We start from the raw sequence: 18,737 nt of genomic DNA, 5'->3' as shown, positions 1-18,737 counted from the left end.
TGGATAGGAGTGGCGGAGAGCGTGGATAGGAGTGCGGAGAACGTGGATTGGAGTGGTGGAGAGTGTGGATGGGAGTGGCGGAGAGTGTGGATGGGAGTGGCGGAGAGCGTGGATAGGAGTGGCGGAGAGCGTGGATAGGAGTGGCGGAGAGCGTGGATAGGAGTGGCGGAGAGCGTGGATAGGAGTGGCGGAGAACGTGGATAGGAGTGGCGGAGAGCGTGGATGGGAGTGGCGGAGAGCGTGGATGGGAGTGGCGGAGAGCGTGGATGGGAGTGGCGGAGAGCGTGGATAGGAGTGGCGGAGAGCGTGGATGGGAGTGGCGGAGAACGTGGATGGGAGTGGCGGAGAGCGTGGATAGGAGTGGCGGAGAACGTGGATGGGAGTGGCGGAGAGCGTGGATGGGAGTGGCGGAGAGCGTGGATGGGAGTGCGGAGAACGTGGATGGGAGTGCGGAGAGCGTGGATAGGAGTGGCGGAGAACGTGGATAGGAGTGGCGGAGAGCGTGGATAGGAGTGGCGGAGAGCGTGGATGGGAGTGCGGAGAGCGTGGATGGGAGTGGCGGAGAGCGTGGATAGGAGTGGCGGAGAGCGTGGATGGGAGTGGCGGAGAGCGTGGATGGGAGTGGCGGAGAGCGTGGATGGGAGTGGCGGAGAGCGTGGATGGGAGTGCGGAGAGCGTGGATGGGAGTGGCGGAGAGCGTGGATGGGAGTGCGGAGAGCGTGGATAGGAGTGGCGGAGAGCGTGGATAGGAGTGGCGGAGAACGTGGATAGGAGTGGCGGAGAGCGTGGATGGGAGTGCGGAGAGCGTGGATGGGAGTGGTGGAGAGCGTGGATAGGAGTGGCGGAGAACGTGGATAGGAGTGGCGGAGAGCGTGGATGGGAGTGCGGAGAGCGTGGATGGGAGTGGCGGAGAGCGTGGATAGGAGTGGCGGAGAGCGTGGATGGGAGTGCGGAGAGCGTGGATAGGAGTGGCGGAGAGCGTGGATGGGAGTGCGGAGAGCGTGGATAGGAGTGGCGGAGAGCGTGGATGGGAGTGCGGAGAGCGTGGATGGGAGTGGCGGAGAGCGTGGATGGGAGTGCGGAGAGCGTGGATGGGAGTGGCGGAGAGCGTGGATGGGAGTGCGGAGAGCGTGGATGGGAGTGGCGGAGAGCGTGGATGGGAGTGCGGAGAGCGTGGATAGGAGTGCGGAGAGCGTGGATAGGAGTGGTGGAGAGCGTGGATAGGAGTGCGGAGAACGTGGATGGGAGTGGCGGAGAGCGTGGATAGGAGTGCGGAGAGCGTGGATGGGAGTGCGGAGAACGTGGATGGGAGTGGCGGAGAGCGTGGATAGGAGTGGCGGAGAGCGTGGATGGGAGTGGCGGAGAGTGTGGATGGGAGTGCGGAGAGCGTGGATAGGAGTGGCGGAGAGCGTGGATGGGAGTGCGGAGAGCGTGGATAGGAGTGCGGAGAACGTGGATGGGAGTGGCGGAGAGCGTGGATAGGAGTGCGGAGAGCGTGGATGGGAGTGCGGAGAACGTGGATGGGAGTGGCGGAGAGCGTGGATAGGAGTGGCGGAGAGCGTGGATGGGAGTGGCGGAGAGTGTGGATGGAAGTGCGGAGAGCGTGGATAGGAGTGGCGGAGAACGTGGATGGGAGTGGCGGAGAGCGTGGATAGGACTGGCGGAGAGCGTGGATGGGAGTGGCGGAGAGCGTGGATAGGAGTGGCGGAGAGCGTGGATAGGAGTGCGGAGAACGTGGATGGGAGTGGCGGAGAGCGTGGATAGGAGTGGCGGAGAGCGTGGATGGGAGTGGCGGAGAACGTGGATGGGAGTGCGGAGAGCGTGGATAGGATGTGGCGGAGAGCGTGGATGGGAGTGGCGGAGAGCGTGGATAGGAGTGCGGAGAGCGTGGATGGGAGTGCGGAGAGCGTGGATGGGAGTGCGGAGAGCGTGGATAGGAGTGGCGGAGAGCGTGGATGGGAGTGGCGGAGAGCGTGGATGGGAGTGGCGGAGAGCGTGGATAGGAGTGGCGGAGAACGTGGATGGGAGTGGCGGAGAGCGTGGATGGGAGTGGCGGAGAGCGTGGATAGGAGTGGCGGAGAGTGTGGATGGGATGTGGCGGAGAGCGTGGATGGGAGTGGCGGAGAGCGTGGATGGGAGTGGCGGAGAGCGTGGATGGGAGTGGCGGAGAGCGTGGATAGGAGTGGCGGAGAGTGTGGATGGGATGTGGCGGAGAGCGTGGATGGGAGTGGCGGAGAGCGTGGATAGGAGTGGCGGAGAGCGTGGATAGGAGTGGCGGAGAACGTGGATGGGAGTGGCGGAGAGCGTGGATAGGAGTGCGGAGAGCGTGGATGGGAGTGGCGGAGAGCGTGGATGGGAGTGGCGGAGAGCGTGGATCGGAGTGCGGAGAGCGTGGATGGGAGTGGCGGAGAGCGTGGATGGGAGTGCGGAGAGCGTGGATAGGATGTGGCGGAGAGCGTGGATGGGAGTGGCGGAGAGCGTGGATGGGAGTGGCGGAGAGCGTGGATAGGAGTGGCGGAGAGCGTGGATGGGAGTGGCGGAGAACGTGGATAGGAGTGGTGGAGAGTGTGGATGGGAGTGGCGGAGAGCGTGGATAGGAGTGGCGGAGAGCGTGGATGGGAGTGGCGGAGAGCGTGGATAGGAGTGGCGGAGAACGTGGATGGGAGTGGCGGAGAGCGTGGATAGGAGTGGCGGAGAGCGTGGATAGGAGTGGCGGAGAGCGTGGATAGGAGTGGCGGAGAGCGTGGATAGGAGTGGCGGAGAGCGTGGATAGGAGTGGCGGAGAGCGTGGATGGGAGTGGCGGAGAGCGTGGATAGGAGTGGCGGAGAGCGTGGATAGGAGTGGCGGAGAGCGTGGATAGGAGTGGCGGAGAGCGTGGATGGGAGTGGCGGAGAGCGTGGATAGGAGTGGCGGAGAGCGTGGATAGGAGTGGCGGAGAGCGTGGATAGGAGTGGCGGAGAGCGTGGATAGGAGTGGCGGAGAGCGTGGATGGGAGTGCGGAGAACGTGGATAGGAGTGGCGGAGAGCGTGGATAGGAGTGGCGGAGAGCGTGGATCGGAGTGGCGGAGAGCGTGGATGGGAGTGGCGGAGAGCGTGGATGGGAGTGGCGGAGAGCGTGGATCGGAGTGGCGGAGAGCGTGGATGGGAGTGCGGAGAGCGTGGATGGGAGTGGCGGAGAGCGTGGATGGGAGTGCGGAGAGCGTGGATCGGAGTGGATAGGGGTTTCCAGAGAATCACTACCCTCCTTCACTCTGTTCTCACGCAGAGCAGAGGGAGTATAGAGACACAGCCTGAAGACAGTGGCAGTGGCTGTATGGGAGAGGCTCCTGCTGTTCGCTCTCAGGTGGACAGCAGCCTGCTCCCCTGCCAGCTTCAGACCCAGTGCCCTTTTTGATCCCACACAGCTAGCTGGACCAGACTGCCCCGGCCGACACCGAGACACAGCAGCCTGCAGCCGGGCCCTCAAGGCCCAGAGAAGCTCGAGGTCACCCACCACGGCCATCTGAAGTGTCCTCAGTAGATGATCGTCAGTCTCCCACCTCCCAGGCTCCCGCAACGGGGGCAACACTTTGAAGGAGCATTAGAATAGGTAAACAAGCATAGAGGCCAGGCACTAAGGATTACACTCGGGTTACACGCAGTTAAATATTAAGAGAAGCAAAAAGCTGTATAATCCACAGTGTGCCCGATGTGAAGGAAAGAGGTTATAATTGACCTGGATTTGCGGTGAGTAGCGAATGAACGGTGCCTGCCGCTCGTTAGATTTAAACTTATCCACAAACGATCCACGGCCTTTTGGGCCCCAACTTGCTGCGATGGGGAGCTGAAAAAAGTGCAGCGTCTTCTCCCGGGCATCTGGGAGCAGTGTGAGCGGAGCAAGGAACTGCCTGTTCCCTCAAACAATCAGATTGAAGCATCCTTAACAAGCCACGCAGAATCAGAACCAGGAAATGTTAGTTAGAATAGTAAATTCAATGTAAATTCAGTTACAGAAGGCGAAATAAAGAAAGAGAGGGTAAGAAATATACAAATTAAAAAGACAGAAAGAAAAAGTAAAAAAATAAAAATTAAAGAATGTTTTTTTAAATGTCCAACAATTACATTTTGAAGGAATGAGACTCCACCCTTGTAAAAGTAAATTTTCAGTGCCAGAGAGGTTGTTTGGCACTAATTAAGACTTACCACGCCGTTAAAAGTTTGCTTGACTGACAAAACTGGACGTACCTCTTTCTGGCAAAAATAATTTGTTTCCAGCTGGGCAGGAGAGCAACTTTGCGCCGTTGCAGCCATTTGACCGGGGGATCCAGCCAGCGAGATCTCCTTCCCGCGAAGCTTCTGGAGGAGCAGGGCATCTGGTTGAGGAACTTCCAGATTTCCTTGTTTGACTGTGCATGTGCACTCTCCGGAAGTTGCTCTTTCATTTGCCCTGAAATGACGGTCAGCCCTGTCAGCCTCGGCGTTATTTTCGGAGCAAATTGCGGGCCATAGGTTTGGCATTGACGTTGTCCTTCGTGTTTGTAGTGATGTAAGAGGAAGACCAATGAGGTCATGGTGTTGGAGGATGATGGGTGGGAAGAGTGGGTCAAATGGTGGGACTGTTGGTGCGCTGGGGGGAGGGTTTGCTTCGGAGAATCTCTCCTTAATAATTTGTTGTCTGGCAGCACTGTTCGGCTTTGGTCTTCTTCATCGTCCTCATCTTTCTTGTCCTCTTCTTCGACTTGCTCCTGCACTTCTTCCTCCCGAGGCGGCTGCAAGGCTTGGCCCTCCGAATGGCACAGTTGTGTAGCATGCAGCAAACCACCACAAATCTGGAGACTCGCTCAGGTCCATACTGCAAGATCTACCGGATCGATTGGTGAGGCACCGGAACCTTTGCTTGAGGACGCCTATGGTTTGCTCAATGAGAGCTCTGGTATGCGAGCGTGTCTCTTGTTGTATTGCTGCTCCGCGCCTGTGCCCGGGTTCCTGGCAGGAGTCAGGAGCCAGGTGTAGAGGGGATACCCACTGTCTTCAAGGAGCCAGCCTGCCATCCGCTGGTCTGGGTTGAAGACAGGGGTGATGGAGGACTGGTGCACGTGAAGGCAGAATGGCTACTGCCAGGATACTGGCACAGACTTGCATTATTCGCTGTGGGTGGTCACAGGTAGTGCCGTGTGTGCCCTGGTGATTGGCTCCAATTCCTGCTGCAACAGGTGCCAGAGGTCAGTGACGTCCGGCCTGCTGAAATTCTGCCTCCTCACACGCCACTCCTCTGCCATGTCAAGGTGCGATATCCTGTTCTGGAAGGCCCGCGTGCTGTAACCCTCCTTGGCCCTTGCCTCCTTCGCCCTCTGCTCTGACCCTCGGCTCTGTTGCCTCTGCTGTTGTGGCAACCTCAATGACAATCCCAGCAACATTCCCACCTTTCCCGGTACTCCTGCAGTCAATGAAGTCAAACAGTGCCTCTGCAGCCAATAGTCAGCACTGAACCAACATCTCTATACTCTCAAAACCTGCCAAAGCTCAGTCCAAACCGCCAAAAAAAAATTGCTCCAAAATTCCCAGTAGCCAAAAACATCTTTCCAGAGACTTACCTTAACAGAGGAGAGGATCCCTTTAAATATCGTTGCTTCAGCCAGATCCCTAAGTGTTGGTGCCATGAATGAGTGAGTGAAACGCTCCCAGGCACCAGTTTCCAGAATGGAGCCCAATTCAAGCGCAGGGCCCCCATCTCACATATTTTAAAAAGGCCAGCGTTTATTTTAGGCGACAGCCAGTGCGGCTAACTCGTGCCTTAAGCAATATGGTGGCTGGTGCATCTTGTGCGCACTTCCAGCGTGGGACGTTCCAGCGCCCGATCGGTAAGTGGAACACTGATTTCGCGCTTCTAAACCCGGCGAAACGCAAAGGAATTTCTACCGCACAATCTTGTGAGTTCAGGACCTTATTGACCACAGACAAGGGTGTTCCCAGTATAACTATTTCTCTGGGTGAAATAGGGGCAGGCAATTTATAAAGGAAGGTGGAGGCAACTATTGAACTTTATAATGTCGTCTACCCTTCAAAGGGACTGTTTTGCCTGTTGTAGCTTGCAAACTGCAGTCGAAGGGGAAAGGTGTTTTGTGTGCTAGTTTAAATCTTTTCCTAAACTGGTACTTTACCAGTAGGTTTACAATTTTGCTATACCTAACGCACAGGGATCTTGCTCTCTGGTTTGCCATCCTTTCATGCTAAATTCTGCACAGATAAGGAGAGTGAGGCCTGATGCAGTATTTCTAGTGTTTACCCAGTTGGGTAATAGTCTGGGCTGCGTGCCATCACTAACAGGACAGTATAATCTAGTGAAATAAATCAGTAGTCGATAGTAAAATCAGTCCCTGACATTTGGCTGCCTTTGAGCTCACTGCTCCTGGAGTTCCAGCCCACGGATATAACAAGTGCCAGCAATGCCATTTCACTTGTGGCATCCGGCTTTCTGGGGATCTGAATCCATCAAGCACCCCATCAAATGTCTAATGATGCATCTTTATCACGTTATGACTCACCTTAAAGGACTCAAGCAATATAAATCCTGCAGTAAGGTGTATAAATCCTGCAGTGGTAGCTCTCTCTCGCCTCTGAGGTAGAAGGTGGTGGGTTCATCGTCCCACTCCAGAGACTTCAGCACAATATCTAGGCTGACACTCCCAATGCAGTGCTGAGGGAGTGCTGCACTGTCAGGGGTGCCGTCTTTCAGATGAGATATTTCAGGTAATCACAAGCCCCTTAAGTGGGCGAGGCTGATTGGCTGAAATTCACTTACAGGTGGGAAAAGGCTACCAATCGGCAACAACCACAAAATAAACCAATCACCACTTTCAGAACCAACCAATCACCACTTCCATTTACTGGACAGGTAGGAAACAGCTACCAATCAACAACCATAAAACCATCAAATCAAATCACACTTTTTCAAGTTTTTCAATTCACTCAACTACATGCAACTAAAAATTAAATTTATAACATAATAAGTATGTAAAAATTACATAATTCTGATTTTAAAAAATAAATTTGCCAATAGCCTTACCCTACACTGACTTTCCCTCACGAGGCCTTGTCCTACCTCTGAAGCCTAGAGTTTGAGTTCTTCTATGTCTGAGAATTAGCAGAATTCTATTTAGCTTGCCTATATTTTTCCTGGGCTCTGCACATGCGTCAGCTCAGTGCCCCATAATAACTCTTTCGGGGCCTCTGCGTGCGCACAGACCTTTAGTGAAATTCATAGTTTCCTGTTACCATTCTCTAAGAGAGTCGAAGCCTGCAGCGATTCCATCTTGGAATTTGGACTTCACCATTACCATGGCAACGGCATTCATGGGATGATGCTTCTACTATAGCTATGGCCTCATGGTCATATTGTGGTCCTCACCGTTAATGCTACCAATGTTGCCCACTGCTTAATCACAGACAACCACTCCTCATGTGGAAGGTGACAATACATATTTGAGTGTTGCACTCCTTCAATTTGTCCAGAATACTTTCCATTATCGTGTGCAAAGAGCTAATTGATTGCTCAGTATACTCCCTTCTTCAATAGAGGCCATAACTCCAACTTCAAAGATACTCTCTTGGCCGGCTTCAATATGCTTACAGGACGAATAAGTATATAAGAACATAAGAAATAGGAGCAGGAGTAGGCCATCCGGCCCCTCGAGCCTGCTCCGCCATTCAACAAGATCATGGCTGATCTTCTACCTGAACGCCATTTTCCTGCACTATCCCCATATTCCTCGATGCCTTTAAAATCTTGAAATCTATCGATCTCGGTTTTGAATGTACTCAATGACTGAGCCTCCACAGCCCTCTGGGGTAGAGAATTCCAAAGATCCACCACTCTCTGAGTGAAGAAATTTCTCCTCATCTCAGTCCTAATTGGCCTATCCCTTATTCTGAGACTGTGACCCCTGGTTCTAGATTCCCCAGCCAAGAGAAACATCCTCCTTGCATCTACCCTGTCGAGCCCCGTAAGAATTTTGTATGTTTCAATGAGATCACCTCTCAGTCTTCTAAACTCTAGAGAATACAGACTCAGTCTACTCAATCTCTCCTCATACGACAATCCCGTCATCCCAGGAATCAGTCTGGTGAACCTTCGTTGCACTCCCTCTATGGCAAGTATATCCTTTCTTAGGTAAGGAGACCAAAATTTTACACAATACTCCAGGTGCGGTCTCACCAAGACCCTGTATAATTGCAGTAAGACATCTTTATTCCTGTACTCAAATCCTCTTGTAATAAAGGCCAACATACCATTTACCTTCCTAATTGTTTGAACATCAACATTTCCCAATCTCTCACCATTTAAAAAATACTCTGCATTTCTGTCTTTCCTACCAAAGTGGGTAACTTCACATTTTTCCACATTATATTCCATCTGCCATGTTCTTGCCCACTCACTTAGCCTGTCTATATCCCTTTGAAGCCTCTTTGCATCCTCCTCACAACTCACATTCCCACCTAGTTTTGTGTCATTAGCAAACTTGGAAATATTACATTTGGTCCCCTCATCCAAATCATTGATATAGATTGTGAATAGCTGGGGCTCAAGCACCAATCCCTGCGGTACTCCACTAGTCACAATCTGCCAACCTGAGAAAGACCCGTTTATTCCTACTCTCTGTTTTCTGTCTGCTAACCAATTCTCAATCCATGCCAGTTTATTACCCCCAATTCCATGTTCACCAACCTGTGTGGGACCTTATCGAAAGCCTTCTGAAAATCTAAATACACCGCATCCACTGGTTCTCCCTTATCTATTCTACCAGTTACATCCTCAAAAAACTCCAATAGGTTTGTCAAACATGATTTCCCTTTCATAAATCCATGTTGACTCTGCCAAATCCTATTATTATTTTCTAAGTGTCCTGTGATTGACGATCCGGATTCTTTCCCCTCAGTCTGGTTCAGTAATAACTGAAGTCGAATACATTTTAAAGTTCAACACATCTTTAATAGCAGGGTTCTTAGTCTGCAGCATTGATTTGGACTCCTGATAGAGTCCCTCTATGCTGGCAGAGCAAGAACAAAAACATACAGAAATCCACACGTTTTTATACAAATCAATAGGGTTGGAACATACTTAACGAGGGTCAACACCAATCATAAGCCGGGCATAGGTTGCCATGCGAGGTTACATTATTTCCGGCCAATCATAAATCGTCCATGTGCTGATCATGCTGCTGTTAGACATCAAAGGGGATAACTTCCTCACTTTCCAACTTAGAATGTTCTTCCCTGTTCCTTCTGTTCCTTATCTCCCAACCTGGAATGTCCTTCAACTTTGGCTAAGCTCGTTCCCTATATTGATCTGCCATAAACATGGAGACATTCAGACCAGTCCTTGACTCACATCAAAGACTCTACATTGCTAAGACCATGCAACCCTGCTGACGAAGCAAACATATGGCCCAGCAGGAGGGCCAGGCCACTTGTATAAATCTCAGTTACTAACTAATTAACCCTTTCTAACCATTTTGCATTCTGCTTCTTTGCCACGTAGGCATTTTAATATTTTACCGAAAACTGACCACGTAGGGATTCTCATTCCCCCCTTTTATCATATCATGATAACCAATTATTACGGTGCTCACTGGTTCTGCAGGTTCTGCAGTGCAGCAACATTTAAGTAAGCAATAAACTATAAGAATTATAACAATGAATATGACTAGCCCTTGAACTAGAGAAGTCCCAATAGAACACAGACATGTTTCATCAATACGCCTTTGTACTCTTATCTGTTCTCAGGAACAGACTCCTTCTAAACATCTCTCAAGTAAGCTGCGAATGTCCTTGGTCAGCTAAACCTATTCATGTTAGTTTGAAAAGGCTAACATAGTCAAATATCCTATGGTGCTTTATATTTTGTTTCCAGCCTAACTAGACTGAATGGTACCTTTCAGACCATTTTACACCTGTGAATTGGTGCCCTCCCCATTATATCCCTTAATCCAAATTCTCCCTACAATATCCCGTTCGATGCTGTACCTCATCTTAACCAGGTTCCCTTCGTGTTGGCCACCAGTCCGGGTGGAAGAGAGGCAGAGCATCTGATAATCCTATCGAACTATAATTGTCTTCCCTTTTACATGCACCTTACCCCAGCGGGTGCTACTCCCAGTACCATTAAGATGTGTTCTTAGTTGAAACCACAGAGACAATGGGGACATTCTCACCCAGGCTCTGTTTTACTATCTTTGCCAAACCCTTCATCCTCTGCTTACATTTATTACATGCAATGGAAATCAAGAAGCACATTACAACAAACTGCACTACGACTAATACATATGAAATTAATCTAATCCAAGGATGGATCTGTATATTCAGTCCCAAATTCCAGAGGTCATTTCACCAGGTGGTGACTTTAATTTGGTCAATGTCATGCTTAATGTTGTTATTGTCCTGTTGTAGGTTATAATAAACCTTCTGGGAGAGGCGTATCTCCATTCGCAATGCTTCCAAGTATTTAGGCAACAGGGGTGTCAGATACCCAAATGTGTCCTGATATGCTTTGAAGTCCTTTCTGACATTCTCAGAAACTTGTACGGTGGTGAGGTTATGCCGGTGTATCTCTACCAGTTCCTCGGGTCCAATCCAAACCAGGACTTCAGAAATGGAGTAGAATTCTGGACTTAAAATATCACAAGTTAGATTGGCATATTTAAACGTTTTCAAATTAGTTGTAACACAGTATTCGCCCTCTCCGGCATATACCACTTAAGTGGGTTTTAGATCCACCTCTAGGGCCTCCATGGTACAGTTAATATCCCGATTGGTACCGGTATTATTAAACCCACACTGTGCTTCTAGGCTGTGTCCAACACTATGTGGACACACAGTGACAGCATGTCTAGTAACACATCCCTTTAATTTTGTTCCAGCCAATCAGCTTAAATCTACGTCCTCTAGTTCTTGAACCCTCTGCTAGGGGAAACAGGTACTTCCTGTCTACTTTATCTGGGCCCCTCATAATCTTGTAATTTTGTATCCATCGTGCGGATATCTTCTAAATATTGTTTCTCCCAATTTTATTGTTAACTGATGGGAACCTAACCCTGACTTTTGGAAATCCAAATTACTGTGTCCCTCTTTACTTTAATTTCAGTCCTTTTGATTGATACCAGTGTTTCCTGACTGTTTCATTAATTAGTTGGTTTCTCTATGGACCATGTGTCAGTGCCTTGTTTAAAAGGATTTCTCACTCGCCTGGACCACATTAACCATTTTCCTGTTGTGCTGTTGTCAAGTAACTGAGCCTGTCTGAGACTCATTCTTCAATGTATCTTCTTCATGTATCTCCGCATACTAGCAGCATCTCATAGGAATGAGCTTAGTGTTCTTGGATATTAACTTTCTGCTGGCCAGTCTCTTCTTCCTCATGGTATTTCCGAACATTTTCCATGGCACACATCATATGTCCTGTAGGATTCAGTCCTGTAAAAGCAACTGGTTTGTTTAAAGAGTGGTTGCAATAGCTCACCAGGCCATAGGCCTTTGTAATCATGTTCTTCATCCTGATCTCCATTTCAGATGATGGCAACATACATTTGTATCTTTTATGTCCACTGTAGCCATTCTTAGGTTTTCAGGTTATCTTATCAAAAAGATCAGGGGTATCTAGAGTGCTTATCTCCCCCTGCATGGTCCCGATGTCAGGGTAGTGGCCAGGCTATTGAGTGTATTTTTCTCATTATTCATTATAGGCAAGGACACAAATATCTCCACGAGAAAGCTATCAATTTACTATTCTCAACTACACTTTCCTGACTTCCACTAGATTGTATATTTATGCCAGATTGATTTTTTTATCATGCCCAATTCAATGACTTTAGAGAAATTCCCATATCTCCCCACCTCGAGCATTCTGTCTCGGAAGACAACAAATAGGCTAAAACAAAACAAATAAAAATGTTTTCAAAAGAAGAGAATCAGGTTGATATCACCACGCTGTGACATTTGGTATCCGCTGATGTCTGCAGCTAAAGTCTTAAATCTTTAACACCACTGGATCGTTTCCTGCACCAAATTTCTCCAGCAAAGGTTGCACCGTAACTTTGTAACTACTCTTGGTAATCCTGCACCATCAACACTCACGTGGTCCCAAAAAAAAAACCAGGGTCACCTGTTTTAAAAGAAACACAGAAAATCCATTGCGGCTCTTCTTGAGAGCCCAAGTGATTAATTTGTCAAATCTTCATTTATTATTTATCAATCCAAAGGAATAATCCCTATACCCAAAACAAATTCAGAAAACAAAACAGGAGAGAGAAATTGCCTAGTTCCATTCTCGCTCTCTCTCTGAAGCACGCAGCCTGTCTGAAATAAACACTGTCTCTCCCACATACAGATGTACGCAGGGCTGCAGACTGGAATTTCTAACTCCAAGTCCTAATCTCTGTGTTTTCAAGATGTAACCACATTAAGCAGATATCATTAGCAGCCGCCTGCTAAGATACGTTATATTCCTCTTTTATTAATTTATTAATGGTTTGGGCATGTGTGTTTCTAGCACTGTAGCTATCCTTTGCAAATATATAGTCAGCATTTGATCCTCAGACAATTCCTTATCTATATTTTCATTTATCTTTTAATATATCTTTAATGCGAGACCCTAAATCTCTGACCTTTTGATCTAATGTTGTCAAAGCAATGGTGTTAACAACTGAGGCAAAGGCAGTTGCTATATCACTTATCACAGATCTTTACGTCTCCATATTTGCCTATCTCTTTTTACGATGTCCACCTCCATTCCATGTGGCTCTTTGTTTTAACACTTGAGTTAGGAGGTGTTGATCTAATTGTTGAGTTTTCTTAGCAGTCTCAATGCGAGTTATATAATTTGTCAGGGAAGGTCTCCCCTCTTTGGTCAGATCTTGTATTCTACTATGAATTTCAAATAAAATTGAATAGCCCCAGAACTTGTCAAAACTTCCTTATCATACTGTGGCAGGGTAAAACTGATAGGCGTTTAGTACCCTGTGTCAGTACATAGCTAAAGTAATGGACTTCCTTTTGTCTAACCTATGCTTCCTTTTCATATGATTTGTTTTACATTCCTTTCTTATCAATTTTTCACTGTAGCGTGAAAACTTATATCTCAGTCAATTGTAGCCTTTGGCATTTCCGAGTGATTGGGACAATTTTACTAATATAACCTATACCAATTGTTACCTCATGTTCACCTGTGTTCTGGGCAAGCCTCAGACAGTTCTCAACCGACTGGGTCATTTCTATCAGTTTGAACTGCTCTTGGCATGACAGTCTGGCTTCTTGGGATGGAAGGGGTTAATATTAACTTGCTCTTGTGGTAGGAGTAACTTGATCCTTCTCCCTTTTGAGATTAAGTTCCCACCTTCAAAGTTTCACTTCACACAGGTTTGACTGATTTTTTTACTTCTCACATTTGTGGATTGCTTTATACTACATTTTTGCACACTATTTTTACACATACTTTTAGTGGATGTGATTATAATCAACACTCCGAGCTGTTCCAGCTTTCCGACTTTTCCTATCACAATGATCCTGATAGTTTTTTAATGTATCCCATTAATTTTTAACCTCTTTTTAAACCACAGCCAATCACAAAATAAACATTCAAAATGCCAATTTTTTGAAGATCCCATGTCTGGAATTTAACATGCCCACACTTTATAAGAACCAGAATTTAATAGGTCACTTAACCTCAATAACTCCAATTTTAATTCAGCAGTATCAGAATTAAACACACGACAAGACAGATACATTACACAAAGGAAGAAAACACACAAGACACAGTAAGAAGGGGGTGTAGCCCACAACACCGACAAAAAAAAACACTGATCAAGACAGGCTTTTTAAAGGGACAGTACACTGAAACAACAAAACCTTTCTTTTTCGGGTCTCTGTCTTTTAAACATTTGTCTAGTCACTTAATTCTATCCATATTTTTTACAGTACTGTCTCCATAAAGCAATTAGTTCTTTGGCTGAGGTACCTCTGTTATTTTCCAAATTAATTCCTGAGCCTTTTTTCAGCATCTAAGTTTTATCAATAGTTCCTGTTTATATCCAATCATCAGGAACTTAAACCCTGACTACCCTCAGTGATATTAACCACTGACCTACCGCTTACAAGTTATTCCCTCAGTGATATTCGACCACTGACCTCTTCCTGCTATTTCTGTGTATTCGCCAGACTGACCTGAATCTTGTAAGGACGCACACGAGTGTTAGCGATCGGACGATTCGTCGTCAGACTGACGGATTGGAGGAAAACCGACATAGTAAATTAAGACTACTTACATCGGGGCGCCATTTCCTTCCTCCGTGTCTGAGACAATCCGCCTCTTACTCCGCGAACTCTCGGTGAACGACCGTTAAGATCCCACCGCTGCCACCAAATGACGATCCGGATTCTTTCCCCTCAGTCTGGTTCAGTAATAACTGAAGTCGAATACATTTTAAAGTTCAACACATCTTTAATAGCAGGGTTCTTAGTCTGCAGCATTGATTTGGACTCCTGATAGAGTCCCTCTATGCTGGCAGAGCAAGAACAAAAACATACAGAAATCCACACGTTTTTATACAAATCAATAGGGTTGGAACATACTTAACGAGGGTCAACACCAATCATAAGCCGGGCATAGGTTGCCATGCGAGGTTACATTATTTCCGGCCAATCATAAATCGTCCATGTGCTGATCATGCTGCTGTTAGACATCAAAGGGGATAACTTCCTCACTTTCCAACTTAGAATGTTCTTCCCTGTTCCTTCTGTTCCTTATCTCCCAACCTGGAATGTCCTTCAACTTTGGCTAAGCTCGTTCCCTATATTGATCTGCCATAAACATGGAGACATTCAGACCAGTCCTTGACTCACATCAAAGACTCTACATTGCTAAGACCATGCAACCCTGCTGACGAAGCAAACATATGGCCCAGCAGGAGGGCCAGGCCACTTGTATAAATCTCAGTTACTAACTAATTAACCCTTTCTAACCATTTTGCATTCTGCTTCTTTGCCACGTAGGCATTTTAATATTTTACCGAAAACTGACCACGTAGGGATTCTCATGATCACATCCTTTATAATAGATTCTAGCATTTTCTCTACTACTGATGTGAGGCTAACAGGTCTGTAGTTCCCTGTTTTCTCTCTCCCTCCTTTCTTAAATAGTGGGGCTACATTTGCCACCCTCCAATCTGCAGGAACCATTCCAGAATCTACAGAATTTTGGAAGATGACAACCAATGCATCCACTATTTCTATAGCCACCTCTTTCAAAACCCTGGGATGTAGATCATCAGGTCCTTGGGATTTATCAACTTTTAGTCCCATTAATTTCTCTGGTACTATTTTTTTACTAATACTAATTTCCTTCAGTTCCTCATTCTCGCCAAACCCTTGGTTCTCTAGTATTTCTTGTTTTTTTGTGTCTTCTTCCGTGAAGACAGACACAAAGTATTTGTTTAATTTCTCTGCCATTTCCTTATTCCCCATTATAAATTCTCCCGTCTCTGTCTGTAAGGGACCCACATTTGCCTTCACCAGCCTTTTCCTTTTTACAAACTTATAGAGGTTTTTACAGTCCGTTTTTATGTTTCTCGCTAGTTTACTCTCATATTCTATTTTCCCTTTCTTTATCAATTTCTTGGTCCTCCTTTGCTGAATTCTAAAATGCTCCCAATCCTCAGGCTCACTGCTTTTTCTGGTAACTTTATATGCCTATTCCTTTGATTTAATATTATCTTTAATTTCTCTTGTTAGCCACGGTTGGACCACTTTTCCTGTTGGGTTTTAGTGCCTTAAAGGAATATATACTTGTTGCAAATTATGTATTAATTCTTTAAATGCTAGCCATTGCCTGTCTACCGTCATACCTTTTAATGTAGTTCCCCAATCAACCACAGCCAACTTGCGTCTCATACCTTCGTAGTTTCCTTTGTTTAGATTTAAGACCCTAGTTTCAGATTGAATTACATCACTTTCAAACTTAATGAACAATTTTATCATATTATGGTCACTCTTCCCTAAGGGCTCCTTTACAACAAGATTATTAATTAACCCTTTCTCATTGCACAATAAAGGGGTTTAGAAACCTCAGAGATGGCCAAAGTTCTGCCAGCAAATTGGTGGCCTTATTGAAAAAGTTTTCATTAGCAGGGACGTGCCTACAACCGGCTCGAACTCAAGATGACATTGAATCCGACCCATCAAGCATCTTTGCGTCAGTGACAGTAGATGCGCCAAAAGGTAGGGTGGACCAACCAGCAGCAAGATCACTGGAGGTGACCGACTCAGAAGCAGAGCCATCGAGCGGCAGTCCACACGGGGTGAAAAGGCACCGCAAACCTACCAGTTGCAGTTTTTCTCTGCATCAGATCACCCATCAGCACAGTTGCGTAGTGTGTAGCCTCTGCAATTGGAGATAGGGCAGGTACATGGAGATGCGAGCCAATGAAAAGCAGTGCCGCGCACATAAGGGCCTAAAGACGTCTCCTCATCCCAGGTACTTCACATAACATAACAATGCTGGATTAATATAAGGGGTTGGCGACACAACACAAGTGAAAAGTGAGAGCCTTGGAAAATGATACAAATTCCATTTAAGCACCATTGATGCCCACATTAATTAGCCCAACCAGCCCAATGCTTTCAACATGATAACCCCAACAAGCCCTTCCTCCAATCGATCATTTGGGATGGGTTAAATATGAGCTACTCTGCACTCCTAACGTTACTGAGGTGAACCCATGAGTAGCACAGAGGTTCACTAATAATAACAGGAGTTTCTAAGCTTGTATTTGTTGTCGAGTATTTTTTTGAACTGTGCAGAATTAATCATATGGCCACAAGGGGGAGCCATAGGCACATCTTGAAGTGGTTCAAGTACAGTCGGAGAAAATATTCCATGTAGCCCAGTTAGTGACGAATACTTTGCAAAAGTTTTTCATGAATATACAGTTCACCCACACACAAATCTTATTTTAAAGATTTTTTCATACAGATTCTTAAACTCCTTATAGTATGGAAAGAAATGGAATCACTTTGCCTTTCAATGTTTTAAAAGTTCAACGTCTCTGCAACTTTTTGCATTTCTCCTCCCCTCCTCTCCTCAAGGTACTGGCCTTTGCTTGGCGATGGTCACAGGGGCAGCCCTCTGATACCGCACCCATTCTTTATGTTTAAGCGTAGCCAGTAATCATCTGCAGGCTTTTCGAATGTGGAAGAAATCACAGCCAAGTCCGATGCTGCCTTCACCTGATATCCAAGCATTTGCACTTTTCAAGAATCCTTCCTGACTAGCAATCGGCAACAGGACCATGGCTGATTTTTCACCTTCCTAGCCCAGGCACACTGAGAGCAACTGCAGTCCCACAACTGTGGCTCAGGCACCTTAACTGAAGCCCCCCCCCAAACTATAATCTGCCAACCGTAGCGTCCCAAATGTAACATTCGAACCTGAGCCCACCAGCTTTAGACCCCACTGCCATCCCCACAACTGCAGTGTCCCAAATGTAGGCCCTCCAACTAAAGTGCCTCACCTGTAGACTCTCAGCTGGAGTGTCCCACCTGTACCTCCCTGTATCCCCCTACCTAAAGTGTCCCACCTGTACCTCCCTGTAACCCCCCAACTAAAGTGTCCCTCCTGTACCCTCCCTGTAACCCCCCAACTAAAGTGTCCCTCCTGTACCTCCCTGTAACCCTCCAACTAAAGTGTCCCACCTGTACCCTCCCTGTAACCCCCCAACTAAAGTGTCCCACCTGTACCCTCCCTGTAACCCCCCAACTAAAGTGTCCCACCTGTACCCTCCCTGTAACCCCCCAACTAAAGTGTCCCACCTGTACCCTCCCTGTAACCCCCCAACTAAAGTGTCCCACCTGTAACCTCCCTGTAACCCCCCAACTAAAGTGTCCCACCTGTACCCTCCCTGTAACCCCCCAACTAAAGTGTCCCTCCTGTACCTCCCTGTAACCCTCCAACTAAAGTGTCCCACCTGTACCCTCCCTGTAACCCCCCAACTAAAGTGTCCCACCTGTACCCTCCCTGTAACCCCCCAACTAAAGTGTCCCACCTGTACCCTCCCTGTAACCCCCCAACTAAAGTGTCCCACCTGTACCCTCCCTGTAACCCCCCAACTAAAGTGTCCCACCTGTAACCTCCCTGTAACCCCCCAACTAAAGTGTCCCACCTGTAACCTCCCTGTAACCCCCCAACTAAAGTGTCCCACCTGTACCCTCCCTGTAACCCCCCAACTAAAGTGTCCCACCTGTACCTCCCTGTAACCCCCCAACTAAAGTGTCCCACCTGTAACCTCCCTGTAACCCCCCAACTAAAGTGTCCCACCTGTACCCTCCCTGTAACCCCCCAACTAAAGTGTCCCACCTGTAACCTCCCTGTAACCCCCCAACTAAAGTGTCCCACCTGTAACCTCCCTGTAACCCCCCAACTAAAGTGTCCCACCTGTACCCTCCCTGTAACCCCCCAACTAAAGTGTCCCACCTGTACCCTTCCTGTAACCCCCCAACTAAAGTGTCCCACCTGTAACCTCCCTGTAACCCCCCAACTAAAGTGTCCCACCTGTACCCTCCCTGTAACCCCCCAACTAAAGTGTCCCACCTGTAACCTCCCTGTAACCCCCCAACTAAAGTGTCCCACCTGTAACCTCCCTGTAACCCCCCAACTAAAGTGTCCCACCTGTAACCTCCCTGTAACCCCCCAACTAAAGTGTCCCACCTGTAA

Source organism: Heptranchias perlo, chromosome 13 (genome assembly GCF_035084215.1).
Source record: "Heptranchias perlo isolate sHepPer1 chromosome 13, sHepPer1.hap1, whole genome shotgun sequence".
Lineage (NCBI taxonomy): Eukaryota > Metazoa > Chordata > Chondrichthyes > Hexanchiformes > Hexanchidae > Heptranchias > Heptranchias perlo.
This window is presented reverse-complemented; position numbering follows the sequence as displayed.